Here is a 7,134-nt window from a genome sequence, read left to right as displayed (position 1 = left end):
GTGGTTTCCGCGGTAGCCACGCCCCCTCGCCACGCCCCCTCGCTGCGGCGCGGCCCCGGCCCTGCCCCGACGCAGCAAGGGCAGCCCCAGGCTCTTCCCCACCTTAAACGTTGGGGGTTTCTTTTAAAAAAACCATCATATATTTTGGATAATTGTGATATAATTTTATGGGTTTTATTTAATTCCTGCAGAAGAGGGTGAAAATACAACACACGAGTTGGCTTTAAAAACAATCACAAGGGCTCAACATAATTTTTTTAAATTAACCCCTAAACAGGGGCTCAACGTCATTTTTTAAAATTAACCCTTAAAGAGGGGCTCGACATGGTTTTAAACTAACCCCTAAACAGGAGTTCAACAGGGGTTGAAATTAACCCCTAACACAGAGAGGGATCCACTTTCAAGAAACCGGAATTATAAATTATTTCCCCCCCCCCTCAGGTGCCCGCGCTAGCTCTGAGGGATGGTAGCGCACAGGTTCTGTGACTGAGGGGCTGCTCAGTGTCATCACCCCAAAGCTTCCTTGTGTTTTTGGGGTGCTGGGCTTAAAAACACCCCTATAACCCTCACCAGCCTAGGAACGGAGTACAGGATTCCTAGAGTTCACTCCATTTCTGGAGAGAACAGAATGGTGACGATAAAAGGAAAAATTAATTTTCTCTGCTTGGATAACCAAAAATAATCACGTCCTATTGTCAATTTTGTGCTAATTAGTGCTTAAACTAAAAAAAAGAGCTCACTTCAAGCCATTCCCACGTCCACTGGGAATGCACTCAGACCCGGTGTCTCTTCCTGGTTCAGGCTGACAGTGGGGAGGACAGTTTTAAACTGTAGGAAACATATTGCGCCATGGCTAAGCCGGGTCTAGTTTTTTGTTCTCATCTGCACCCAGATCTCTCCCCAGGCTCTGATACAATTACTCCCAAAGGGGCAATTTCCAAGCCATAGTCAAGATGGAGCTTTTTGGCAAGACCGAGTCTCTCACTGCCAAAGTGTAAATGAGGATGGTGCCACTTCCCACGGTCAGAGGGACGGTCCAAGGGCAAATCTGGACCAGGACGGGACTGAACAGACACCCTTGTCTGAACCTTCCCCGTCCTTTCTCCGCAGGACACAGCAGGCACGTCTGCACCCTGGACTCCCACGCAGCTGGGCCACAAACCTCAGGGACAGTTCGTGCTACTGGACCCCCAAAACAGCCCCAGAGGCTTAACTGGTTTTCTTCACGCCGGACATACTCTGCTCAGGTGGCAGGACTGTCTCGATCTGAAACGACACAAACTGGCCCTTCTTCAGCTTCTTCAGAGAGCTGGCAGCACTGCTCCCAAACACATTGTCTTCCACTTTGAAGGCAAGAGAGGGCAGGCCCCGATTTTTCCTTTTCACACTCTTCCGCTCCCGCTTGTAGGCTGTGGTCATGTTGGCGATCACCTGTAAAGCAGATTGCTTGGGCTGGGCCTTGAGATACCACCTAAAAATCAGCTCAACTCTGTCTCACACAAACTCGATGAGTGAGACCCAGTGCTGCAGCATGTGGAGCTCAGCTTGGCAGGCCAGGGCTGTGCCAGCAAGTGCCAGCATAGCTGGCTGGACCTGTGGGTAAGGGGGAGACTCAGCAAGGTCTTCCCAGCCTTATTCTTACCAACCCCAAACTAGCAGGAGACCTGACAAGAAATTATGATTTCATGGCCATGCTCAGAGGAGCCATTAGTTCTCCATCCGTAGAAGGCAGAAGGGGATCTAGGCTGGACAATGCAGACACTTTTATCACCTCCTGTTAATTACAGCCCCAATCCTGGCGTGTCTGCAGGCGAGTGTTCGTGACCTAGAGACCAGAAGTGCCCTTACAGACAGGACAGGATGCTTCGGCGTTATCCAGACAGAACTCTCCCTGCCCCGTGCCACGATGTGCATCTCCATTTCACAGGAGAGCCGAGCCAGTGAGCCTGAGCTGCCAAAGGGATCAGCAGGGCACAGATCCCACATGTTCAGCTCCTCCCTCTCATCTCATTTTACTGCTGCTATTCCCTGGAAGAAGAATCACAGTCCAGGTGGGATCAGAGAAGACCACATAACCCTGTCTGAGCGTAAGAAATGACTGAGCAAACAAAGCACTCAAGCCTTGTCTATTATTTTTTGGCACACAGATCACCAAGCACTTTACAGGGGACACTGAGGTCATTTTTCAAGTCGGGAAACCAAGAAACAGAGAGACAAAATGAGTTGCACAAGGTCACCCAGCATGTTAGAGACAATCAGGAATTGAATGCTGGCTTTGCTCCCCAAATCCAGCTCTCTGCCCACTGGGCCACTAGTCTTCATGGTAGCCCCAACCTCCCCAGTTTCTCTCCTTCCATTTTGGGGCAGGGTTGCTTTAAAACTTCTTAATTACACAGTATGTCCCTAAAAGCTTTTTGTCCCTGCCTGAGGATGGACTCCCTTGGCTGATTTAAGATGCAGATTACAAGGCAGAGTGCTGGGCACGCTGGGGCACAGCTCTCATTAGCCTTGATGGGGTAAGCCAGTCCCTCTTATTTCATCACCCAGCTCTGAGCAGCAGCACCACCAGCTTCCCTGTGGTACCAAGCGGTGCTGGCTCTGTGCCTGCTGGCCTTGGCACGCATCGAGGTGCCACTGGTCACCTCTCCTCTTAGAGACCTGTGGAGTCTCAGGCAGTGCTTAATGGGCTTCTGCCTTGCTCCTTCCCAGCTGCATGTGTACTCCCTGCCACGCTCAACCCTGTCAGCTCAGAGAGCCCGCAGGCAAAGGACTCCTGTGAGATGGTGTTTCTGGACAGATGGAGCCAGGGACTCTCTCTGAGCACCTGAGCAGGCACATGCTGCAGCACAATCCTTGTATGGGCAAATCTCTCCGGTGCAAGGGACCCCGGGGGCCTCCACTGGAAAATAATTTCAAGGCACTGCAAGACTTACAATTTCTTTCACTGCGTTCTGCTGCTCCTGCACCGCGGCTGTGAATGGAGGGAGGCTGCCTGCCTTACCAGAGCTAGCCCCCTGCTCTTTAGAGTCCTTGACAAAATCCACCTGCAAGGTACAGACATTTGGGTGTTACTCTGTAACCACGCTACTGGCAAACCTCCTACAAGACTCTCCTGTGCCGGGAAGTTACCTCGGACGAGAGGCACACGTATCTGTTGAACATGAGGAAGAAGGGGGTGTACTTCGTGACGGAATTGACCGAGGTGCGGAAATCGAAGAGCACGGGGTCGAGGTGGGCGTCCCACTCACTGGGCTTCTCGTTCACCACGTTGCAGATGGAGGATTTGAGCACCTCAGCACTGCGGTCGTCCAGGCCTGCGCAGTCTGCGGGGTCTGCGGTGGTGAGGATCTGAGAGATGTTCCAGCGCTCACACAAATGCCGGCTGACCTGCAAAGGCGGGGGGGTCACGCCCATGGGAGAACAAGGCAGGTTTGCACCACAGGAGGTTAGCAGCCTCCACAGCATGAAACGGCGCTGCTGCCATGCCAGGAGATGCTGCTCAGCAGGAAAAGCTCCTCAGAAAAGTTAGAGCCTGAGAAAATGTTTTGCAACAACTGTTTCTGTGATTGAAGCTTTCCACAGCACTGGGAAGCTGGGGTAATCCCAGGGTAGGGCAGGAATCTCATGGACATGATCTCACAAATTCTTTCTTTCTGAGCGTGGCTGGAGGACTTGCACCACAGAACCACGGCCTGAAATCCCTGACAGGGTGAAAGCACTGGCAAACCATCTACCCACCCACAACAGGGCTGGCTCAGGGAGAAGGCAGCATCAGCTCCTTGCCTGCCCTACGTGGCACACTGCAACTCTTGCCTTCAGGACCTGCTGCCCCAAAAAAACTGTTGCTTTTCCCTGAACCACCCAGCACCTGACCTACCTCCTCACAGAAGTCCCAGCTCTGACTGGTGTAAATATTCTTGGATGCTCCGAACCTGAACAAGAAAAAGACAAACTGGTTTTACTCCATCAGCTGCAGGGCAGAGAGGATGGGTAATGGGATATAAAAGGGACTTTCAATCCTCATGGGCAGTGGTATACGAACGGGACAGAGATTCCCCAGTAGAGCTGGTCCTAAAGAGGCTGGCATGCCCTCACCTCCCCAGAGCAGAGAGGGGTCTGCTGGCCCCGTCTGTTTGCTCAGCTTGTTTGCTTTGGAATGATGAGACAGCAGGAGAAACAAGCAAAGTTTCTTGCTCTGAACACAAATCTCTACAGGCCACATGCGCTTTCCACAAGGACAATGTCACGTGGTGACACACACCATGTGAGTGCAAAATTAACACTTTCTTGGATGAATTAGGGAGTGGTTTTAAAACCTTTGCAGAGAACTGGGGCACTAGCTCTCCTGGCCTTGGGGGTACTCAGAGAACCACTTCTGCTTCCTTCTCCCCTCCCCTGATAACAAGAGATTAACAGGCTCTTCCCAAGTACTTTGTAAAGAGCAACTGAGAGGCACTGCATGGTCCTTCCTGTAGAAGGGAGAGTTCTGATCTCGTGGCAAACCGTCTTGTGGACATTGAGTATTTTTGCAACACACATCCCAGTGCACCCCATTTCACTGCAGAGGTGCAATGCAACCAGCAACAGAGGAGCCTACCTGTAAAAAATCGTAGCTAGGGCTTTAGCCACTGATAAAGGATCTTTCTTCTGTAGAGGAACCGCCTCAACCCACTTAGTGAAGTAGTCAGTCACAAGGAGGACATGTGTATTGCTCTGGCTCGTCTCAGGAAAAGGTCCTGCACAAACAAGCATCAAGAAAAATCAATGTGATGCCGTAATATCACCCAAATGAGGCAAGTTAAAAACCCAGCCCAACAAAACGATCACTGCAAAAACGACGACTTTCTTCCGCAATGTCATTTGGCCAGTACATTTCTGTGACCTCTGTCAGCAAAAATACACTCATTATGGTCTCAATTCTGGGAAGTAACGCACGCCCACAACTCCCATTGTGTGTGGAGAGGGAACGGAGCCAGAGACACGGATCAGGTTGCACCTTGGTAGGCTGCTGTGGCCTCCCTTGGCACCTCCTCACACAGACACAGGCAGCTTTCACTCCCGCGCGTGCGGCAGTAAGTCTGCCACGCTTCCTGACGCTGGCATGGCAGCCCTGGAAAGCTTGTCTGTCAGGCACAAACACTCACCGTGAATGTCTAATCCCAGCACTTCCCAGGGTGATTCCACTTTGACAGGCCTTGCTTTCCGCGATACGTTCTTGTTGTGCTCTGCGTTCTGGCATGTTTCACACATTTTGATCTGGACAGGGAAAAAACATATCAAAGGATTTTAAAATATGCTGATGAATTCTGTCAGATTCAGATAGGTTATGAGATGGACAACACATCTGAGCAGCTTCCTTCCACCCAATAAAAATAGCGAGGCGCAACAAAAAGAGGACAAAGCACAACAGGTTGACACAGCTCACCTTTCACAAAACTTACCTGACAGCTTTCTCTGACACAATAACCAATTTTCTCAACGTGGTCTATAGCTAAGACATTTCTCACCCTGTTTTTAGACAATTGTTTATTGTATTTTAAACTTCTACTGCCAGCTAGAAAAATCATCAGCCCCGGGATGCTGGAGGAGCACAAGCCGCTTGGACCATGCAATGCAACCACACTTTTTCAAACCACACTGTTGCAGAGCCCTGCTGCAGGGAACTTTCAGAAAAAAAAACAGATGAAGTAAAGTGGCCGAGGAGAGCCAGCAGAAACACTGAGCTCCTCCTGTTACAATAATTTAGGGAACTGGGCAGCTCTGATAGGAATCCAGGCTGCCCAAAGCTAGACTCAGCAACACTCTTCTGAAACAATCCCACGTTTCCATGCTGGCCAAAACTGCCCTGCACGAGGAGGCCTACCTGTGCAGGATTCCTGATGCTCAGGGAAAAGACATCCAATCTATCCAGCTGCCTTGGGACGTTCCAACAGTTTCACCTGCAGAGTTACTAAAGTATGTGGCTTCAGAGAAAGAGGCACTAGAAACAACATCCTCCCTGCATCAGGGCTCTTCTAGCTGCTCACTTGGGACTGCTGCCTGAACATCCAGGGAAATACTGGTGTCATTGACACAGTCAATGCTCTCAACTTACCCAGTCCACAACATCCTTCACAATCCCCAGCCAGTAGTACCGGCTCTGAATCCGGTGCACGGTCTTTTTCTGGCCCAGGTGGTTCCCAATTTCAGTGAAATGGCTTTCCAGAAAGACTTGCCGCCTCCGTTCAGGATCCACAATCACCTCACGCTTTTCCTCCTTCTTGGGTCCTACATAGTAGAGGCAGCCACCTGCAGATGCGAGAGGTTTATCTAAACCAACATGCTCTCACAGCCATTTCAGCGGCTCAGTCCCTGTGAACGGGTTTTTCTACATCGGGAAAAACAGGTGAGACACAACAAAGGGGGACTGTTGCCTTGGGAGCTTCTGTGACGCCTCCGGATAAGCTGCTAAACTGGAATCATCCTCCATAAACCCAGTGACCTCCTTTCTGCACCCAGGGCTGAGCAAAATCCTCCAGCTAAGGTAAAGCCACCTCGGTTTCCAGAGGCCAGCTGTAGCCTACCCCAGGTTGCCACAATCCCCACTCTGCACCCCAAAAGGATGCCAAGGCACAGAGGTGGCAGGAGAGCGGCCGCGGGTCCCAGCAGTGGTGCATCCCGCGGCTCCCTCTCTGCAAAGGAGCCGCGTATCCTCCCCGCGCTGCGGGGAAGGTGTATCTGTCCTCAGGTGCGGGGGCAGGCAGGCCTTTGCCTTCCTGCCAGCGGGTCGCTGTCCCCCCCCTCCCGCCTCTGCGGCGTCCCTGGGCCCTCCCCGCCCGCTCGGGCCCTTCATCCCCGCGGCCGCCCCTCCTCAGGGCAAGGCCGGCGCTGCCCTTGTGCCCCCCGCCCTCCTTGGCAGGCCCCGCCGGGGCTGTCCCGCCTTGCCACCGGGATTCCCACCGTCAACGACGAACTTCTGGGCGTAGCGCTTGAGGTTCTTCCTCTTGATGGAGCAGAAGCTGGGCGGGAAACAGCCGTGGCGTTGGTTGAGCTTCTGCTCAGAAACAGAGATTTTCTCTTTGTGTGGGTGGTAGCAGAGGGAGGCTTCTGGGGTTTGGGTTTGGGTTTTTTTGGTTTGGGGTTTTTTTTTTTTTT

General features: G+C 51.9%; 1 protein-coding gene across 3 annotated transcripts in view; it reads right to left on the bottom strand.

Moving 5' to 3' along the window:
• ABCB9 (ATP binding cassette subfamily B member 9) overlaps nucleotides 1–7,134 on the bottom strand; it is a 39,790-nt gene that overhangs the window by 20,333 nt on the left and 12,323 nt on the right. The window lies entirely within an intron of this gene.

The sequence above is a fragment of the Athene cunicularia genome, assembly GCF_003259725.1.
Source record: "Athene cunicularia isolate RWA chromosome 15 unlocalized genomic scaffold, athCun1 chr15_part1, whole genome shotgun sequence".
NCBI lineage: Eukaryota > Metazoa > Chordata > Aves > Strigiformes > Strigidae > Athene > Athene cunicularia.
Note: the sequence above shows the minus strand (reverse complement) of the source record. Positions and strands in the feature narration are given on the sequence as shown.